The following is a 23,150-nucleotide window of genomic DNA, read 5'->3' on the forward strand; positions in this document are numbered from 1 at the left end:
CTCCCTGCATGGAGCCTGCTTCTCCCTCTGCCTGTGTCTCTGCCTCTCTCTCTCTCTCTCTCTGTCTGTCATGAATAAATAAATAAAATCTTCAAAGATAAATAAATAAATAAATAAATAAATAAATAAATAAATAAATAATCATGGAAGGCTATGAATGAGAAAGTTATGGCTTTCCCTTAACAGTTCCAGTACAGAGCTTGTGGTCAAGCAGAATGACAAAGATGAATATGCCATACTGAATTCTTCCAGACCTTACTTCATTCAGCTGAGTTAATGGACTTTATGCTCAGTTATAATCAGTTTGTGGTACAAAACCTGACATGGAGAATGCCAATGTTACTTCCATATTATACTGGTATCATTTCCCTGTGTATCAATTAACTATGAGCTACTTCATATTACAGAAACATCCTTTACCATAATAAACTACATTCAAGTACCTATTACCACATTTAGCAAGAAAGTCATTGTAGTTTAATTTTATAAGTCCCTTTCTCTTTTTCTTGTTTTGTCCAAGAATTCCAGGGCTTAAACATTTGCCAAAAAACAAAAGACACGCATGGACAATTTATTATTATTTGGCTGTTGTGCATTTGTTTCTCAGGTGGTGGTGTTTTGGGGGGTGCACGACTCAACTTGCAGCTCCATTTTCCCCATGCCACGGCCATAGGAAACCACCTAAAAGACTGTCAAGACCAAGATGATTAGTGTCCATCATTATTAATAGGCACCCAAATCAAGTCCACCACTGAAATCCTTCCCTCACAGAACTACTGAAGAATATGATGCTCAGCCCTAACTGATATCCAAGTCCACTTCACTTGGAAATAAGTTTTCATATGCTCAGTCCTTAATACAATGAATGTCACTATTATTCATTCTTCTTTCCCTGGTTGAAAAGACCAAAAATATCTAGTCAAAACTCTCCTTCAAAACTTTTCTGGCTTCTCCTCTATCATAACTCCTTCTTTGAATGCTTAGGCTTTTAAAAATAAAGTCCAACTTAGTATTTGTAGTCAGTATTATCTACTTTTACCTGCTAGTATCTCTTTTGGGCTGCAAAATGAAAAAAAATAAAGTGGACATGATAAAGTGAGGAAGTTTTACATAAATAGAAGATAGATGATTCAGGCATGATTATAAATTCCTGGTTATAAGACGACATGAATTTTGCAAAAAGACAAGCTTGAGATGTTGACATGAAGGATCCACAGCAATTCATGAAACAAAGGAAGGACAATAGATATGGACCATCTAATACATTGTAATATAAATTGTAACCCTTAAGTTAACATGTAATTAATTTTAAGTTTGGATAATTCTTAGATTCAGAAAACTATGATTGTGAACATTGTAATTTAAATTCCAGAGCTCAATTTCACATATTTTTTTCTGTTTTTGTTTTTATTAAGACACATTTTTTAGAGCAGTCTTAAATTCACAGAAAAATTGAGGGAAGGTATAAAGATTTCCCATATGCTCCCACCCATATGCTCTACATGACTTTGCTCTTTACCAATATCCTTCACCACCAGTGGAACATTTGTTACAACTGATGAACCTACACCAACGCATGATGATTGCCCAAAGTCCATAGTTTATATTATAGTTCACTTATGGAGTTGTACACACATGTATAGGCTTGGACACGTATAATGACATGTATCTTTCATTATAGTACCACACAATATATTTTCACGGCCCTCTGTGAGCAGCCTATTCATACGTTCCCCTCTAAACTTGCAACCATTGATCTTTGCTTTCTCCGTGGTTTTGCCTTCTCCAAACTGCTATATAGTTGGCATCTTCGAGTATGTAGCCTTTTCAGATTGACTCCCTTCACTTCGTAACGTGCATTTAATATTCCCTCATGTCTTTTCATGGCTCAATAACTCATTTATTTTAGCATTAAATAATATTCCATTGTCTGGATGTACCACAGCTTATCTATCCATGCACATACTAAAGGACATCTTAGTTGCTTACAAGTTTTGACAGTCATGAGTAAAACTGCTGTAAACAACCATGTGCAGATTTTTATGTGGACATAAGTTTTTAGTTTTTAACTCTTTTGGGTAAATACCAAGGAGCATGACTGCTGGGTTATATAATAGGAGCATGTTTCGTTTTATAAGAACTATTAAATAACTATGGTTAGGAGTGAATAAGCAGGGAATAAAAGTACCTGTTGCTCCACATCCTAATCAGCATTTCGTGCTATTGTTGTTCTGCATTTGGGCCATTTTAATAGTTGTGTGGTGGTATCTCATTATTTTTAATTTCATTTCCCTGCTGACAAATGATTTAGAACAGGCTTAAATGTATGAATCTAAAATAACAAGAAAAAATGAGTATCAACTATATAGTATTTTTATTATATCAGAATTAATTGATCTAAGAATATTTAAATTGAAGAGAAAAATTTTTATTAAAATATGTTAAAAATGCCACTTTTTAGCTTAAGTGCCATACACATTGCTGGAGGATGATTTCTATTCTTGCAAATAGTATTCTCTGATGTGGTTGAAATTCTCTAATTGACTTAGCATGAAGATACAAATTTATATGTTTGCAATATGAACCTCAGTAAGAGTAATGACCATCATATTGAAAAAAATGAGCCTATGTCTTTGTATGCAATGATTTTGTTCAAGTTTTTAATTTTGTAAATGTAATAATTAAATGGGATAATTCATGTAAAGTATCATAATGTGTTCAATACATAGTAATTTTACTAAATATAATCTAGTGATGTTTTGTTTAGGTAAGATTTTATATTAAGGGAAGAAAATAAACTTTGGTTAAAATAAGGTTTACTACTAGTATCCTGAATTAATTAGATTTAAAAATTGTTGTCAAGAATAATGAATATATGTTAAACTAAATGCAGAGTTTGAGAGAGAAGGTGGTTGAGTAATCTCCAGGATCAAGTGCCATGGATGGTAACTTCTATCAAATATTTAAGAAAAAACTATGCAAAGTCCTTCAAAGAAAAAAAAAAAAAGAAATATTTCCTCACTCATTTCATAAGGCCAGCATTAATTCATATACCAAAACCAGATAGAACATTACCTGGAAGAAAAAAGTGATATAGATCTCTATTCCTTATGAACATACATAGACACAGAAAATCAATGAAAGTTTGGTTTTGAATGCAAGGATAAAACAATCAGGATCAAATTGATAATGAATTTTGATAGTGGCATTTACCTCAGGAATGCAAGGTCACTCAGCATCTGCAAACCATTCAATATAATTCACCTTATTAAAAAAAAGAAAAAAGTGTATGATTATTTTAATAGAAAAGAAGGATTTGACAAAGTTTAATATAACATTTATGAAAAAACCTTCAGCAAAGTAGTAATAAAATATATTTTTCTCAGTCTGATAAAGGACATAAAATAAAAATCTGAAACTAAGATCACACTTAAGAATGCTTTCTTCTAGAATTTGTGATGGGGTTTTAATTACTAGTGGAAGCAGTAGCATGTGGACCTTCAGAAAATGGCCATGGGGTCATGTTACCTAAGTTTGAAATCAAATTCTATACTTAACTACTTTTTGTTAATCTTTGGAAAATTATGTAAACTCTTAAGTTTTGGATTCTTATTATGCCAAATGGAGGTAATACTATAAAATACTATGCTGACTTATGTTTTTAAATAAAATAAGACATAAAGGATACTTATTTTGATATCTAGCAAGTCCATTCCCGGTCAACATGTTACTTAGAAAGAAATTTTTCACTGGATCTTCTTAATGCAGATTTGGAGAAACCTGGCAGGAAAAAAAAAAAGTATTAGAAGCAAGTATTGAGTTTTGTCTTCGTCTCTCAAAGAGTTATATTTGTAAATTTGCTGTCATTTTACTAAACTGAAAAAGCCCAAGTTGCAATTTCTAAATAAACTGAGTAGCCTCAGTGAATCAGATGTATCTTAACAAGCAAGCCATTTACTACCCTTCTTCAGCCATATAGGATGAAGGTCAGGCAACTATGTGGAGGAAACGCAAAATTGATCAGCAACAGTGTAACATGAAGCATTAATCATCTCTTTTTTTAAGGTGTTATTTATTTATTCATGAGAGACACACAGAGAGGCAGAGACATAGACAGAGGGAGAAGCAGGCTCCCTCCTGGGAGCCTGATGCAGGACTCAATCCCAGGACCCGAGGATAACAGCCTGAGTTGAAGGCAGACACTCAACCACTGAGCTATCCAGGTGCCCCAGAGCATTAATATTCTAACATGAATGAGCTCGCTTCCTCAGATGGGTGTACATCCTGTGAAATAGTTATCCATGAGGAGTCACATGTGACAGCTCAAATGAGTAAGATCACTGTTTATTTATTTATTTATTTATTTATTTATTTATTTATTTATTGCATGTGTCCGAATATAATTGTATGTAAGAATACTTTATTTTATTTTATTGTATTGTATTGTATTTTTTTAAAGAATATTTTAAAGTAAAAATTGCCTACCTAAATGTTTTAATCTTATAGTTCATGTTATGGGTTGATTGTATCCTAAAACTGATATGCTGAAGCTCTAAACTACAGTACCTCAGGATATGACTTTATTTGGAGATAAAACCTGCAAGGAGCTATCAAGTTAGAATGGAGTCATTAGGGTGGGCCCTAATCCAATCTCCTGGTGTCCTTATAAGAAGAGGAAAGTTGTACACAAAGATAGGGCAAAGATCTGTGAAGACATAGAAGATAGCCATCTCTAAGCCTAGAGAGAAGCCTGACTGTCCCCTAAATCTAGAACTTTTATCCTCCAAAACTTTGAGAAAATAAATTTATGTTGTTTAAATCATCCAGTCTGTGGTACTCTACTATGGCAGCCTTAACAAACAAATGCAGGAAATATTTTCTGAGCTTGTTTATTAGATAGTACATTACCTGTCACAGCATTTCAGAATCTTTAATGAAATTCAGGTGAGGGAGGCTAATAAGTTTTTATGCCTCAAAGACACATCTTGTGATATTAGAAATGTACTTTATTTACATACTTTAATGAGATAAACATTGGTATTCTTTGACACTAGGTGTTTGAATTTTATCCAGTACTAGAAATTCATTTACTGTCTGAGGAATCAATACTGTATCTGAGTAGGAATTTCTCTAAATTCTAGTCTAATTCATTATCTCACCATAAAAAAAAAAAAAAAGATTGAGGAAGATCAATGTCAAGGTTATTTATGCAGGGCAGGAACTGTGATAGAAAGTAAAATAACAGTTAAAATAACATTTTAAAGATCACTGCAATTCTTAGTGTTACTAGCTGGCTGCTGCTGCTTTTTCACTAAAAGAAGCAAGCTAGTTAGATAATAAGAAGGCTCATATTTCTAATTGTTGAGTAAATAGTAAGGAAACAGTCTTCTTATGTGAGACAAAATTCTTGAGAGAGTTAATGAGCAAAGAAGGCATATGTTTTCAGTGAAAAGATACAAGACTAGGCTGGGGAAAAGAGAAACAAAAAGACAAAATTTGTGAATGATGTTTTGAAATCAGACCCTTAATTTTCCTATTAGAACAAGCAACTGAAGATTGAGGACCAAAAGTAGTCAAGCCACATTCCAGGAGGTGCTAACAATCACATCCAACACCATCCACAGACATCTCAATAGTTAATACCCCAAGACAATGAGCGTATCTTTCTGTCTTGGTATCAAGAATAAGAAAATAAAGTTTATATTTCTTAATTCCTTATTTGCCCTTTGAGAGCACATATTAAAAACTGTTTAATAAATGAGGTTGGGCTAGAAAGCACTGGAGTGATTTCTTCCCTTTGCCCTAATACTTCTTGCTAATTCAGAGGTCAAGTGGAACAGTATCCATTAAAAATGACACGGTTTTATAAACAGGCATTTTAAATGCCATAGACATTTGAATAAATATTTTTCCATCCATAATTACTTAATTATTATCAATTTAGAGTGTGGCATGAGCATATGGTAGCCACCCATCTGCTCATTTATTTCCTCTCAATTACCATTAATTTTCTTGATGGTGACAGTGTTTAACCAAATCAAACTAATTAATAACAGTCTACTGAGTCAAGGCCTTTCTCTTTGCATCACATGCTCATTCATCAATAGCTGACTACTATAATGTGATCAAATTTGAGTAGAATAAAACATTTTGATGAAAATTATTTGAAGATTTATTTGAGGATTCTTAAATTTATGTCATCTCTCATTCTTGAAAGTCACATTATTTTGAATATACTAAAAGTTCTAAACATTCTTTCCCTCTAGGTTTTATCTTATGCAAATAAAAATCATAAATTCCTCTGTGTGTGATACATATTTTCTTGTCTTAAAAACTTGTAAATGTTCCTTATGGTTTAGTATACAGCTAGGAAGAAACATCAGCCTTAAGCACTAGCTCTTTCCCAGTGAGAATTATTGCTATGTTTTTATCTGATAATATAGTACTTCCTCTTCCTATGAAGAAAAGCTGATGGACTACCTGATGTGCATCAGTTAACAGACTAAGTGTCAAGTGGAGGTATGTGGGCATATTTACTGGAAAAATAGATGAAATATTTTTTATATCTTATAAATTTTGTGAAAGGCCTAATAAAAGTATCATGAAAAGTAAAGTATTGACCATAACTCCATCTATATACTAATTCCTTATTTAAGAACAAACTACTGAAATTAGAAAATGAAACTTAAGCTGGGAAGATGGATAGTTGGATTAAGCAGCCCCAAGAGTGTCTCCCAAGTTTTTTTTTTTAACCTTCTCTCAAGGTTTTCTCATCCCAAATACCACTTCTAAATCCTCACCACAGGCATGACTTTCAAAAGCTCTGGCTTTGTCATAGATAACACACTTCCCATGGAACTCATTCACACAGCTAAAGCTTTTAACTAGTTTTATAAAGGTAGAAGACCACCAAAATAAATGCAAATACAAGAGTGAAACAGTCTGGCTTATTAAAGGCAGAACCTAGCTAGGATCCATGGACCTTATTTCAAAGTCTTGGGCCACACATATACTAGTCCAGTATTTCTCAAAGTTTTGGTCTCCAGACTCCTTCACCTTCTTAAAAATTATTGAGTGCACAACAAAACTTTGCTTACATAAACTAAATCATCAATGATTACTGTATTTTAAAATAAATAGATATTTTGAAAATACTGAAATAGCTGTGTTTTAATATGTGTTCCACCACATGTTGACATAAATATTTTTATGAAAAGTAATTGTATTTTCTAAAATAAAAATATAATAAGAAAAGCAGCATTGTTTTATATTTTTTATAAACATTTCAACATCTGGCTTAATGAAATAGAATTGGATTCTTATATCTGCTTCTACATTCTAATCTCTTGCAATATATTGTGTTGGTTTGAAATACATGAAGGATATATGAAGAAAATCTGACCTCATACAGTTTTGTAGATGGAAAGTATAGGAGATATTAGCATTTTGGTATCCTTTTCAGATAATTATAAATATTCTTCTTTGATTCTATACAAAAGTTAACAATAGGTAACATCTGAAATGTTAATTAAAATGTGTAATTTGAAAGAATATAAGTTAACTTTTTGTATATAGTCTATTATATTAAAACCTACTGCTCAAATTTACACATTGAGTGGAATTTTCACTTGTAATTATGAATGATAACAAAATACTATACATTGATAATTTGTAAAGTATTTGGGTTTTTAATTTTTTTTCCATCCAGTGAAATTTATTCAGCAGGTAAAACATCAGCCCCATATGAAAGGACACAGAACAGTCATCATGCAAGAAAGTCAGGGTGCATCTTTATGTTCACCTTATTTGCAGAGTTGTTACATATGCATATTAGACGGGAGTAGAGGGGCACAGGAAATGAACCATGATCACTTCCTGGGAAGGTAAGTAACCAGCTAGGCATACATGTGAGAGGGATGTTTACATTTGTGTATGAATTTTGTGCCCTAGAATATCGTTGTTTCTAGGTTTTCTCATTTGACAGAGGAAGGAACAAGGAACTATATGTGTATATACAAATCTGTGTGTGTGTGTTTGTGTGTGTGTGACCGTTTACCTACATCAGGGTAACCATGAGCTCACACTGATGTTCCTAATTCTAATCCATTACCACGTAGATTATTCTAGACTCCTACCCCTGCTTTTCTGTACACCTACTCTTTACCAGTGAGAAACCTCCTTTCAACCAATTTACATTTATTTACTTAATTGCTCAATTCCAGTATTTACCAAATCTATTTATTTCCAAAATTACTTAGATTAGTAACTTTTTACCCCTCTTCAGTGAAGTTAATTCATACATTAATAAAACAGTGGATGCTCTTGTCAATGAAGAATGTGTTCCATCCTGAAATCTGACATCCTAAATGATTCTTTTAAAACTTTCATGCTCTAAGATTTACTCTTTGTGCTATAATTTTCTATGAGTTTTGACAAATACATACCTTTATCTATCCAAAATTATATAATACAGAACAGTTTCATCACCCTAAAAAAACAACTGTACTTCATCTATTCAATTTTCTTCCTTTTCTCCCAAGCCCCTGGCAAATACTGACCTTTTTTACTATTGCTATACTTTTGCCTTTTCCGGAATGTCCTGTAATTGGAATCATACAATGTAGAGCCTTTTCAAACTGACTTTTTTCATTTAGCAATACGCATTTGAGATCCTTCCATGTCTTTTCATAGTTTGATAGTTCATTTCTCTTTGTCACTGAATAATATTCTTTCATGTGGATGTTACTACAGTTTTCTTGTCCATTCACTTATTGAAGGACATCTCCTTTGCTTCTAATTTTTTAGAAGCATTATGAATAAATCTGTTTAAACGGGCATGTGCAGGTTTTTGTATGGATATACGTTTTCAACACTTGGGTGCTATGATTTGAATGTTTGTATTTTCCCCAAATTCAGATGTTGGAATCTTAAAGGTTTATGTGATGGTATTAGAAGATGGAACTTTTGGGAGGTCATTAGGTCATGAGAGCATGAAAGGGTTTAGTGCTCTTATAGAAGAAATCCCACACAGCTCTTTAGCCTCTCTTACCATGTGAGGCCACACTGAGAAGTTGACAGTATGTAACACAGAAAAGGACCTTCACCAGAACCTGATCATGCCGGCATCCTCATCTTCCAGCAAATGTTTGTTGCTTATAAGGTGGACAGTCTATAGCATTTTGTTATAGAAGATGAATTAAGACAGATGGATTAAGACACTTGGGTAAACACCTAAGAGTGTGATCACTGGATTGTATGTAAATTGTAAAACTACATTTAATTGAATTTTTACACTCAGGTTTCCATTTGGACAAACATCTTATTATCACAGTACCCCTTTGTGCTCTGCTCCTCCACACTATAAACTGACTTCGCAGACTAGAACAATCTACTGTAATCCAGTGCTACCTATGACAGAATGGACAAGTCTGCATAATTCTGGAGTGCAATCATGAAATGTTTACTTTTTAACAGCACAAGACCACATTATCCAATAACATTTTTCAGTAATGAGGGAGACATTTTGATTTTTATATGCTGATTCTATCTACTCCTCAATTGTTTCAGAGTCTGGCAGGAAAGAGAGGGTCTAATGGGTATCTTCCCAAAAGGATAAAGACATATGTCCATAGAAAAATTTGTATTCAAGTCTTCATAGAAACCTTATTCCTGTTAACTAACGAATAGCAATACAGATGACCATTAAGTTGTAAATGGATAAACAAAATTGCAATATAAGTTGCAATTATTATTCAGAGACTGAATACAGGTTTGTCATGTTCATAACTCTCCTAGGAGAGATGTTAAAAGACTTACAGAAGAGAATTGTAACTAAATTCCCCAAGCCTTTTAAGGTTTGGATACTGTCGCAACAGTCCATCAAATTTTGCTCTTTTTAGTTGCCTTCTGCCTACTATCCTTTATAAACTTGCAAGTATTTCTGAGATTCCCAGAAGCTATTCATTTGTGTTTGTGAACACGTTTGATTTTGCAAGGAGTGTCAATACACCATTTCTAGAATAATTTCCCACCATTTCACTCTGGGTTTCATGATTCCTACCAATGATCTGTTTTGTCTCAACTAGGCACTATAACTGATATACCAGAATTCACAGTGTTACTAGAAATTCAGTAAATGATAAGAATGCAAATCTCCATACTGCATGATATGCTGTATCATTAAAAAGCCTTAAAAACGACTTCAACTCTTACCTAACACAATCTGCTTCTGATTGCAGTCTCTTTTTCCACTCAGGTCCTTTGACAGGGCCAGCTAGAGGCTGCTAAAAATTTTCTCTTAGTGTCATTTTAGTGACATTTCACATAATCTGATATCTTATGTCTCAGTGTGCAAACACTTTTAAATTAATGATTTTTTTTCATGCAATATGGTTAATCTTGGTAATGGTTTATGTGCGTGTGCATAGAAATACATTCTGCTCTTTTGAATGGAATGTGCTGTGCCAATTAGCACAAATTGATTTACTTCATTTTCATATCTTACCCTTAGGAAAACCTTATTTTATACAGCCCTATACAATCCTCTATGGTTTCCTCTGTTACTTTCTCACCTCAACTTCCATTGCTCTTCTTCTTGTCCATTTAAACTCAAAGTACAAGCTACCTTTATGATTAATTCACTCATAGCAACCTCTTTGCTATTCTCTAAACATACCAAAGAAGTTCTGCACCTGGATCCTTCAGGCTCCACAGTGAGTGTAGAGTCTACTTAAGAATCTTTCTACCCTCTCTCTCTGCCCACCCATACACACACTTTTTCTCTAAAAATAAATAAACAAATATTTTTAAATATATTCTTTCTTACAGCCTGGCCAAATCCATCATCTGCTTCAGAACTCTTCTTAAATATGATAGGAAAAGAAAAATCTTCCCAAGCAAATCTATATAAAATAGTGAGCCACATTAATAGTAATTTCCCAATTTACCCTGCTTTTTTTTTACTCTGTGTTTTACATATTGCATTTTTGTTTGTTCATTTTTATCTTCAGCCAGTAGAATATAAATTCAATTGGGACAGGAAGCTAGTTTTGTTCCATTTTTAAATTTTCCAGCACCAAAACAGAGCATAATACACTGTATGGCATCTCAGACATCTTAAAATATAAGTATCCAGTTATGAGCCTAAAATAATAATTCCCCCATAAGCAATTTGATATTTTTTATAAGTGTGGAATCATACTGTTTTCCCATGCTTTAAATTTAAATCTTATTAACTCTGTGTAAACTGGGACTGGGGCTGGATAAAAACATGAAAGAATAAGATATTAGGAGAAAACTTGCTTAGTATTTCTAAAATTAAGTTCCAGTAACTCCTCTTCCCATTTTAAAAAAATTCCTCCTCAAAATCTGCCCTGTTTTTTCTGCATACACTGAACCTGTGGTGCCTTTCTGGTTCTGTCTGAAAGTATACCTCCTTTCTACTACTTTTTCTCTTCCATATTCCTAGGTATCTCTTGCTCCTCTGAATTCACAGCCCTGGTCTTATTTATATTTTAAAGAAATAGACGTGACTCTTCCATGAATGTCATACTCCATTTCATCTTTGTTGTTTGCTTTAACCCATTACATCCTTTACCTTGGGAATCAAAAGAAAGGTTACCTTGGGAATCAAAAGAAAGGACAGTGTCCTCACTTTGGAAGCACAAATAATAAAATTGGAATAATACAGAGAAGATTAGCGTGCCCTCTGTGCAAGGAGGACATGCACATTTGTGACACATTCCATATTTTTCAAATAAGCATATGAAAAGATGTTCCACATCATACCTCATTAAAGAATTGCAAATTAAAGCAACAATAAAATTGTTTCCATTACACATATAGTAGAATGACTAAAGCCCAAAACACTGACAACATCAAATGCTGGCGTGGATGTGGAGCAACAGAGAAAAATACAACATTCATGCTGGTGGGTATGAAAAATGGTGCAATTACTTTGGAAGATTGTTTAGCAGTTTCTCACAAAAATAAGCACATTCCTACCATATGATCCAACAATCACACTTGTTGATATTTACTCAAATGAGTAGAAAACTTATGTCCACACAAAAACTTTCACATGGATGTTTATAGTATCTATTTATAATTGCCAAAACCTAGAAGCAACTGAGATGTCCTTCGGTAAGTGAATGGGTAAGTAAACTGTGGCCCATCCAGACAATAGAATATTATTCAATGCTAAAAAGAAATACGTTGTTGGGGCAGCCCGGGTGGCTCAGCAGTTTAGCACCTGCTTTTGGCCCAGGGCCTAATCCTGGAGACCCAGGATTGAGTCACACATCGGGCTCCCTGCATGGAGCCTGCTCCTCCTTCTGCCTCTCTCTCTCTGTCTCTCAAGAATAAATGAATAAAATATTAAAACTGAAGACCAATAAAAAATAAATTAAAAAAAATAAAAAGAAATGTGTTGTCAAACAATGAAAAGGCATGGAAGAACCATAAAGGTGTATTACTAAGTGAATGAAGACAATCTAAGAAGGCTATATACTGTTTGATACCAATTATACAGCCTTCTAGAAAAGGCAAAACTATGGAGACACTAAAAAGGTCAGTCAGTGCAGGAGTATAAGGAAAAGAAGGGATAAACAGGTGGAACAGGATTTTTAGGGCAATGAAACTATTCTTTATATAACTATAATGTTTGATAGATGTCTTTATGAATTTATCAAAACCCATATAATGTATACCAGAAGTGAACCTTAATGTAAACAATGGGATTTGAGTGATAATGACGTGTTAATGTTGGTTTATTGCTTGTAAACAAATGCAGGTCTCTGGTGTGGGGTGTTGATGGTGGGGTAGGCTGAATGTGCAACGCAAGGAGGTATATAGGAATACTGTCCTTTCCACTCAGTGTTGTTGTTAAGATAAAACTGCACTGAAAATGAAGTATTTATATTTTTAAAGAAAGTACAGAGAAAGTACTTTCCTTAATTGGACTTCTTGAACCAAACACGACTTGGTATGGCACCTTTAAATAATTGCTTTGTGTAAAGAAACCCCAAATTTATTTAATTTATTTAACTTAAGAAAGTCTGTGATCAGGGGATCCCTGGGTGGCGCAGCGGTTTGGCGCCTGCCTTTGGCCCAGGGCGCGATCCTGGAGATCCGGGATCGAGTCCCACATCGGGCTTCCGGTGCATGGAGCCTGCTTCTCCCTCTGCCTGTGTCTCTGCCTCTCTCTCTCTCTCTCTGTGACTATCATAAATAAATAAATTAATTAAATTAAAAAAATATTAAAAAAAAAAAAGAAAGTCTGTGATCAAAATAGACGAGCTATATTTTTAAAGGAATAACTTGTGTATTTATCATAACTAGACAGATAACAGACTAAAAGATGTGCAGTTGTCATCTCAGCAATCAGATAACGAAAATAAATAAAAGGCATCCAAATTGGCAAGGTCAAACTTTCACTTTTCACAGATGACACAATACTGTACGTAAGAAACTGGAAAGACTCTACCAAAAAAATTACTATAACTGATACAGGAATCCAGCAAAATCATACAATATAAAATCAACACACAGAAGTCTGTTGCATTTCTATCTCACTAATAATGAAGCAGCAGAAAGGCAAATTAGGGAAACGATCCCATTTAAAACTGTACCAAAACCCATAAGATGCCTAGGAATAAACCTAGACAAAGAGGTAAAAGACCTGTACTCTAAAAACTATAGAACACTTATAAAAGAAATTAAGGAAGACATAAAGAAATCCATGCTCAGGGATTGGAAGAACCAGTATTGTTAAAATGTCTATATTACCCAAAACAATCTACACATTTAATGCAATCCCATCAAAACAACACCAGCATTTTTCATAGAGCTATAACCAACAATTCTAAAATTTGTGTGGAACCACACCCCAAATAGCCAATGAAATCCTGAAAAAGAAAACCAAAGCTGGAGGCATCACAATTCCACACTTCAAGCTGTATTACAACACTGTAATCATGAAGACAGTGTGGTACTGGTACAAAAACAGACACATCGATCAATGGAAAAGAATAGAGAAACCAGAAATGGACCCTCAAATTTATGGTCAACAAAGCAGGAAAGAATATCCAATGGAAAAAAAGACAGTCTTTTCAACAATAGTGTTGGGAAAATTGGACAGCAACATGCAGAAGAGTGAAACTGGACGATACCTAAATGTGAGACAGGATCCATCAAAATCCTAGAGGAGAACACAAGCAGCAACTTCTTTGACCTTGGCCACAGCAACGTCTTGCTAGACACATCTTTGGAGGCAAGTGAAACAAAAGCAAAAATGAACTATTGGGACTTCATCAAAGATAAAAAGCTTCTGCACAGTAAAGGAAACAATAAAACTAAAAGGCAACCTATGGGATAAGAGAAGATATTTGCAAATGACGTATCAGATAGAGCTAGTATCCAAAATCTATAAAGGACTTATCAAACCCAACACCCCAAACATAAAAAATCCAGCTAAGAAACGGGCAGAAGACATGAACAAACATTTACTTCTCCAAAGAAGACATACAACTGACTAACAGACACATGAAAAAATGTTCACCATCACTCATCATCAGGCAAATAGAAATCAAAACCACAATGAGATACCACCTCACACTGGTCAGAATAGTTAAAAATTAACAACACAGAAAACAACAGATGTTGGTGAGGTTGTGGAGAAAGAGGAACCCTCTAACACTGTTGGGAATGCACACTGGTGTAGCCATTCTGGAAAATAGTATGGCGGTTCCTCAAAAAGTTAAAAATAGAACTACCCTATGACCCAGCAATTACACTACTAAATATTTATCCAAAGCATACAAAAATAGTGATTCCAAGGGGCATATACACTTAATGTTTATAGCAACATTATTAACAAAGCCAGATTATGGAAAGAGCCCAAATGTCCATATACTGATGAATGGATAAATAAGAGGTTATATATATATATATATATATATATATATATATATATATATATATATATATTTTTTTTTTTTTTTTTCCCCCGGGCCCCGAGGAGCTCATTCAGGCTCCAGTGCTAACACACTATTTATTAGGTGAAAGTTTTATCTGAAGCCAGTGAGAAGCATCGACTGATACCAGCAAACCTGAGCTCCTTTTAGGACACAGGCCCAAATGCCAACATGACTGATGCCAGGAACCCAGGGAAAGCTATTTATGGGGTCTCTAATCAGGCCGTTGTAGTATAGCTGGTTTCTGTGGCTGCCCAACGAGGTGGAGCGACACCAGGCCACCATGAGTTATGTGCCCGGTCATCTTCAGTTTTCAAGGTCGAAGGGAAGGAGAGTTAGGCCCACTGGCTGCTTCTCTGTTCCCTGCCTGTCAACTAGTGACAGCCTGAGCAGAAATAGTGTGTGGAGAAGTTCTTCCCAGGTGCTGGATACCATGGTAAAAGGCCAAGTTGGGGGGGGGGGGCAGGAGACTAAAGACCCCACCGCCTGATGAATGTGCTGTATCTCCTCATCTGAGCCCTTCCTTTCCATTATTCCCCAACCACCTTATACTGATGCTATTTTTATCACAATTAAAAATGTTCATTGGTAAAGAAAATATATATATATATTTATATATATATATTCATATATATATATGAATGACTATAGGGAACAAATTGAGGGTTGATGGAAGGAGGTGGGGGTTAGACTAAATATGTGATGGGCACTTGTTATGAGCACTAGAAGTTAACTGTAAGTGATGAATCACTAAATTGTATTCTTGAAACTAATACTCCACTATATGTTAACTAACTTGAGTTTAAATAAAATCTTAAGAAAAAAAAGATGTGCAGCTGTCAAATTAAACTGTATAAAACACAAACATTTTTAAAGTACTGTCACATGCAAACTACACTAAAAAATCTAGAATGCCATACCTACACTTAGAATGAGAAAAATAATTATGAGTGAGTGATATTAAAAGATTATATATGATTTCTAAATTATAAAAGTCACTGGGAAATGTTAACTAGATTAACAACAATCTAGTGTCAAAAATTGGTTATTCAAGGACAAAATTCATCCTCTTTATATTTCAGTCCAGATGTAATTTTTTTTCAGTGGATTTGAAATTCTTTACATGAGGCATATTCTCTAGCTAATCACTAACACTTTCACTCCCTATTTTCTCCTTCTAGACTGCCTCACACATTGACAAATCACCTGGCTTTTGAAAACATGCTTTGCCACCATTCCCTCATCTAATCTATCTTGTGATAATGTCCAGAAATATTGAAAAGTCAGTATGTTCTCAATCTTTGGAAATCAATGTCACATTAAAAATAAAAGCAATTAGAAGTTTTGTGAGTGACATCAACAAAATTAATGGAGTGGAGAACTCTAAAATCCTGTCCCTCTATAAAAGTAGTGAGGAGTACGGTGACAGATGGTGCCCACACTTACTGTAGTGAGTGTTGAGTAAAGTATAGAATTGTCAAATCACTATATTGTACACCTGAAGCTGACATAACACTGTATCCCATGGGAGGTATATGAAAAATGACCTCCAAAGACCAAAAATCCACAAGACCAAAGAGAAAGGCCAACAAGATTAGCTTGATAGAAATTATTTATTAAGGAAACTTACAGACATAAGTGTGTCTGGGAAGTCATGAGATAAGTATCTGGAACCCCACTTCCTGTAGGACCTCCTATTGTAGCCCTAGATGCTGGAGCTGGGCTGAAGGGTGTTGGGTCAGGGCAAGTTAATGATCGCAAAGCTCCATTACTGAAGTTTAGGTCTTCTTCTCTTGATTAGTATTTTACTTTTTAGTGTAAACTTCTATTACCTTTCATAAAACCCCCACAGCCTGTGAAATGTATATTTATGTTAAATGTCCAAACAGGCATTTCCATTGGACATAAAGCAGAGGAGTGGTTGCTAGGGGGAGGAGGATGAGACGTGATTGCTTACTGGTACAGGGTTTTTGTTAGGAATGATGAAAATGTTCTGAAACTAGATAGTGGTAATGGTAGCATAATATTATGAATGTACTAAAGGCCTCTAATTGTGCAAAGTGGTGAAAAGGACAATTTTATGTCATGCGAATTTCATCTCAATAAAATAATGTGCTTTTTCTAATCTTGTCAACTATAACTGTTATACTCTTTTCTCTAGTAATGGTATATCATTTGTACTTACCTTGAGCTACATTTTATTATAGACTGTCCTTTATTCATTTATTTCAGTAGCTAAACAAATATTTATAAAATACCTATTATTTCACAGGCACTTTCTTTTCACTGGGCCTACAGCAGTGACATAAGCAGACTGAATCTTCTCTTCACGGAGCCTGAGTCTTAATAGGAGAGGAGAGTAAAAAAAAAGTCATTAAAAATTAAATAACATGCTCAAATATTTTATTTTCCCTCTTCATACAAATGAATTTTTCTTATTCTCTCTTTCTTTTGCACACACACAAAGACACATATGAACATAGATGCATATGTACACACACACACACACACACACATACAAGCATACAGGTAAGTTCTCACATGGCTTGACATAATAAGTATTACATATTCTCACTGATAGACCTCAGAAAAAATAATGATATCTAGGGACACAATCTCTACTACTTTATTCCATGGACAATTTCCTTCAAAGTAACTTATTTTCCCTTGAAATTCTTTGAAGTGTATTGCTTTTTGGAAAAACAAATTTTTTTTTCATGGATGAAAGAAGAGGGGCATATGAATTGTGAAAGTGATTGAGTAGGCCATTTCTGCAATTTGTTCCAAATGTGAAAGTGTAAATCACAATTTGTAAAGTCATAAACAAAAGTATTCTTTCTATGAAATTTTAATATTATAATTCCATCAAATTACACTTTGTTCTTGAAGGGATAAACTTTAAGCTCTTTTTCATTTGTAGAAATATGAATCCAATCTTCTACACTAACAAAATAAATATTTATATTTAATTCCTCAGCAATGCAAAGTGTTACAACGCTAAGCTCAATAATTTATGTTGTTCTTTACTTTTTGGGTTTTTTGAAATGAATTAATTCTCTGGAGGCCAGAGAGAAATTGCATAATGAGACATGTCAGAAATCTTGAGAAACGATTGCAAAAATCTCACAATTGAAGCAAACTTACAAGAAAAAGTTATCTCAATATTATGTCCTTCTGCAGCCAACTGGTGAGGTGTTAAACCCCAGGCAGCAGTAAGGAAAGATGGTGATGTAGGGAGCCAAGAAACCTTGCTTCCTTTTCCACCTTCCTCTCCAATAACACATGGTACCCACAAGCTGAGAACTGTCTGCTATTTTCTTTTTGGAATTACCTAGCTGAGTTGAGTGGAATTACCATGATGCCTGCCCCCTGCTTTTCTACCAGAGAACAACTCATATACCAAACTCACTTTTCTTAAGGGTTAGGGGCAAGGGTACTCAATCATTTACCTCTTTCTAAGCAAAGATAAATGGACTCAAAAATAAACCAGAGAAAATGCATCATAAGACATAAGGAGCCCTCTTAATTCCAACTCTATTTTTTCCCCAAGTCTCCCTTTGATTTCCATTCCCATGTTCATCTTATTTATATTTTAGAATTATTTTTAGAATATAATGGTAATGTCCATAAATCTTATCATTTCTGATAAAACAAATGTTACAATACGTTGGCTGGTTCCTTTTGACCTCTCCTACAAAAAAAATGAGAAAAGGGCAGCCTGTGAGTAAATATAGAATATTGCCAGAATATTTTTTAAATGCCAGAATTACCAATTTTACAAATCAGTTAGGTAGAAGCATTACTAGGAAACAGGATGGATAGAGTGATACTTGATCTTCATGTAAGTCTCAGCTGATTGTCTCTTTGTCCACCAGGATGTTCTTCTTAATCAACAGCAATGATTACTGGCTGCAGTTCAGAGTTGAGGAAATCAATTCTTCTAACAAGAAGGGCCCTGAATGATTTAAAAATACGGTCGACTAGTTTAACATTTTCTTTTTCACTTAGCTACAAAAGCAGCTGGAGAACCACTTGGCTGTTCCTCAAAGCACCAAATAAGTCAATATGTTCTGTGGAGAACAGAAGTAAATATCCTGATTCAAACATCCAAACATTTTCTCATCCAGTAAAAGAAGCTGAAGATTTATTGTTGTATTAGTTTCCTAGGGCAGGCCTAACAAATTACTGCAAACTGGGTGATGTAAAACAACGGAGGTTTATTCTTGCACAGGTCTAGAGGCCAGAGTTTGAAATCAAGGTGCCATCAGAGTGATATTCTTTTTGAAGGCTCTCAGGAAGAATTGTTCCTTACTTCTTCCTAGCTTCTGGTCATATCTGGTAATTCTTGATGTTGGCTTGCTTGTAGATGCACCACTTTACCCTCTGCCTCTGACTTCACAAGGTCTTCTTCCGGGTGACTATTCTTTCTTTTAAGGACACCAGTCATTGGAGTTAGGGTCCACGCTAATTCAGTATGACCTGACCTTTACTTATATAATTAAATTGGCAAAGACCCTATTTTCAAATCAGGTCACATTCTGAGGTTCTGGGTACACATACATTTTTGGAGGGGCTCTATTCAAACCACTACAGTTCTCAAGGTAAATCCAAGAAAAATAAGTCTGGTTATTAAGGCACTAAAAATAATAAGCAAACTTCTTGTCTTCCATGTGGGAAAAAGTGCCCACCATTTGAAAGCAATTTTAGTTTCAAAGGGAAAATAAGCTTCACCATAAAAGCCGTGGAAAGTGTTTACTTGTGCCTGAAAACATATCAGGTAACCTTATTCTGTTAGTATTTTATAAAGGTTTTATATTAAAATATTTTGAATTCAATTACTGATGTAGTAAAAAATGCTTTAGAATATACATATACCTCTTCACCTCCGTAAGGCATAACAATTTGGATGCCTATTATCTGCATTCAGATTTCTTTTTAATTCTTCTGTTTATCTAATTATTTTAGACATAGCTCCATTGCTAATAATTTTATGGTCATTCCAGTCTCTATGAAGGAATTCAAAGGAAAGCACACAGTAAATAGAAACCCTCACTCTTTCTAGAATGTAAAAGTATTCAACTTGGCATCATCAAAAGTGAGTAAGCATATCCTGGCTCCCCAAATCCTCTAGCCATTTTGTTAAAGCGATGTGGGCCATTTACTCCAGAGAATGGAAAGGAAATTTGATTCTTGAAATTATGTAAATCTAAAACTTCCTTTCTGTAGTCCATCAGTAAGAAAAGATTTTGTGACATCTATTGGCAGGTGTGAATTTTACTCATGTTTCTGGGAGATAACAGCAATTCCAGCAGCAACACAAAATATTAGCTTGCTTTATTTTTCTAAAATCATTTAAAATCAGGTTCTTAGTTCTTATCACTTGATAAGTGTTGAAAAATCCAATGTTTCTTTTTTTTTTTTTTAAATCCAATGTTTCTCTCATTCCTTCCTTCCCTCCCCCCACCCCAAAAATGTGTGCATTGGACTTGGGATCTTCACGGAGTCCAGAGGATACTTGAAATTTATTTTGCTTTTCGGCAACAGCAGTACTTGTTAACATGCTTAGATGTATTGTCTGATCAAGCATAGACCTAGTGAAGCTTTTGGTGTTTTTTTTTCTATGCCATACGTAATCGTATGCCCTTAAGCTGAGCTTCCCCATGGGCATCTGGACACCATTCCTTCTGAAATCCTGTCACCTCCATTGAAGGAAGGGTTGTCAAGTCTGGAAACTTCTGTTATCTTAATAGTATATCCCCTTCCTCATTTGCAATCATCCCCTCATCTGCTCCCCAAGAACTACCCTTTCTATACCCTCTCCTTCAATTCTTGCCTTCATCTTTATGTGAATGACTCTTGACCAAGGGAGAGGTTTTGGTAAGAAATATCCAGACTATGGGATTCCTGGGTGGCCCAGCAGTTAAGCATCTAACTTCAGCTCAGGTCGTGATCCTGGAGTCTCGGGACTGAGTCCCACATGGGGCTTCCTTCATGGAGCCTGCTTCTTGCTTCTCCCTCTGCCTATGTCTCTGCCTCTCTCTCTCTCTCTCTACGTCTCATGAATAAATAAAATAAAAATCTTTAAAAAAATATCCAGACCAGTACGTTATCTCTTAATTTTTGATTAACCTTTTTATTTTAAGATATTTATAGATTTGCATGCAATCATAAAAAATGATACAGAGAGATCTCACATATCCTTTACCCAGTTTCTCTCAATGGCAACATCTTGTAGAACCATAGTATTCTATCACAACTATGATATTAGCATTAATGTCACAGATGGACCATTTTTTCCACCACAAATATCTCTTATGCTGCCCTCCTTTTTTTTTTTTTTTTTTTTTTAATGCTGCCCTTTAATAGGCCCATCTGCCTCTCTTTCTCTTCCACTACATCTCCTTGTTAATCCCTGGCAATCAGTACCCTGATCCCCATTTCTATAACTTGTTATTGCAAGAATGTTATATAAATGTAATAGTATCCTATGTAATCTTTTGTGATTGGCTTTTTTTCCACTGAGAAAATTCATTGGGGATTCATCTAGGTCCTTGTATGTATCAACATCTGGGGTGTATGTTTATTTGTTTGTTTCCGTTGGTTGGTTGTCATTGCTAATTACTATTCTGTGGTATTGAAGATCTACAATCTTTTTAAGCATTTACCTACTAAGGGTATATGAGTTGTTTCCATGTTTTAGCTATTGGGAATAAAGCCTCTATAGACATTTGTATGCAGGTTTTTTATAAGTGTTCAATCTTTTGTGATAAATGTCTAGGAGTGCAATTGTTGGGCCATATGGTAGTTACATGTTTGGTTTTTAAGAAATTGCCAAAAATTGACCTCTAGAATGGCTGTACCATTTTACATTCCTACCAGCAATGTATGTGTGATCCATTTGCTCCACATCCTTGCCAATATTTGATATGTAACTATATTTTATTTTAGTCATTTTAGCAGGTACACAGTGATTTCACATTGTGGTTTTAATTTTCATCTCTTAAATGACTAATGATGATGAATGCCTTTTATTATGCATGTTTTTATGTGTATATCTTTTTTGAAGAAATATCCATTAATGTATTTTGCCTATTTTCTAATTAGATTGTTTGTTTATATACTGTTGATGCCCAAGGATAATTATTCTCAAGCCTAAAATCCAATGAAATTTCCCCTGCTAGATTTCAGACTTGCCTGAGACCTGGGACCCCTTTCTTCCTTCTAATTTCTCCCTTTTAGGATGGGACTATCAATCCTATGCTTATCCCATTATTGTATTTTGGAAGTCAGTAATTTGTCTGGTTTTACAGGTACACAGCTAGAGAAGAACTTTGCCTTGGGAACAATCACTCATGAGTATCACTCATGCTGATTTAGGTGATAGTAGGTGAGATTTTGGACTAAAGGTTGATGCTGGAAAGGGTTAAGACATTTGGGATCTTGGAATAGAATGAATATATTTTGCATATGAGAATGCCATGAATTTGGGGGACCAGAGGCTGAAGTATTATAGGTTGTATTGTGTCCCTTCTCAAATTCGTATGTTGAAGACCTATTCCCCAGCACCTCAGAATGAGACCTTATTTAAAGATAGGGCCTTGCCATAGGTAATCAAGTTAAAATTAGGTCATTAGGGTGAACCCTAATCTAACATGACTGTTGTCCTTATGAGAAAGGGAAGTTTGAACACAGAGACCTGCACAGAGAGAAGATGATGTGATGTCATAGGAAGAAGATGACCATCTACTCGCCAAGGAGAGAGCCTGGAACAGCTCCTTCCCTCATAGCCACTGGAATATAATGATGTCACATTAGCATTGATGTCACAGATGGACCATTTTTTCACCACAAGTATCTCTTATGCTGCCCTCCTTTTTTTTTTTTTTTTTTTTTTTTTTTTAATGCTGCCCTCTTATAGGCAGGTTTATCTGCCTCTCTCTCTCTTCCACTACATCTCCTAGTTAATCCCTGGCAACACCTTGATTTCAGACTTCTGGCTTTCAGGGAGAGAAAAAATTTCTGTAGTTTAAGCCATCCCGTATGCTGGGCACCCACTAGCAGACTAATACCGTAAAGTCATCTGTTACTGAAGGGTTTTCAAAAAAATATTTATAACCTAAAAATTTGATTTGACAAAACTAGATAAGGAGATATTAAATTTTTCTACCTTTTTAGTGG

General features: G+C 34.7%; 2 long non-coding RNA genes and 1 other non-coding gene across 3 annotated transcripts; 1 reads left to right on the forward strand and 2 right to left on the reverse strand.

Moving 5' to 3' along the window:
* Positions 1–557: 557 nt before the first annotated feature.
* Positions 558–3,262, reverse strand: LOC112647226 (uncharacterized). The gene is made up of 3 exons (XR_003128206.2): positions 3,214–3,262; positions 2,189–2,295; positions 558–689 (listed from the first exon to the last, which is right to left on the reverse strand). It is a non-coding gene; the product is annotated as an uncharacterized LOC112647226 (long non-coding RNA).
* Positions 3,263–3,692: 430 nt separating this feature from the next.
* LOC112647219 (uncharacterized) lies at positions 3,693–22,752 on the reverse strand. Its single transcript, XR_003128197.2, has 3 exons — positions 22,669–22,752; positions 17,231–17,314; positions 3,693–3,780 (listed from the first exon to the last, which is right to left on the reverse strand). It is a non-coding gene; the product is annotated as an uncharacterized LOC112647219 (long non-coding RNA).
* LOC112647446 (U6 spliceosomal RNA) lies at positions 11,646–11,752 on the forward strand. Its single transcript, XR_003128327.1, has one exon. It is a non-coding gene; the product is annotated as a U6 spliceosomal RNA (small nuclear RNA).
* Positions 22,753–23,150: the final 398 nt, after the last annotated feature.

The sequence above is a fragment of the Canis lupus genome, chromosome 32 (assembly GCF_003254725.2).
Source record: "Canis lupus dingo isolate Sandy chromosome 32, ASM325472v2, whole genome shotgun sequence".
In the NCBI taxonomy this organism is placed as follows: Eukaryota; Metazoa; Chordata; class Mammalia; order Carnivora; family Canidae; genus Canis; species Canis lupus.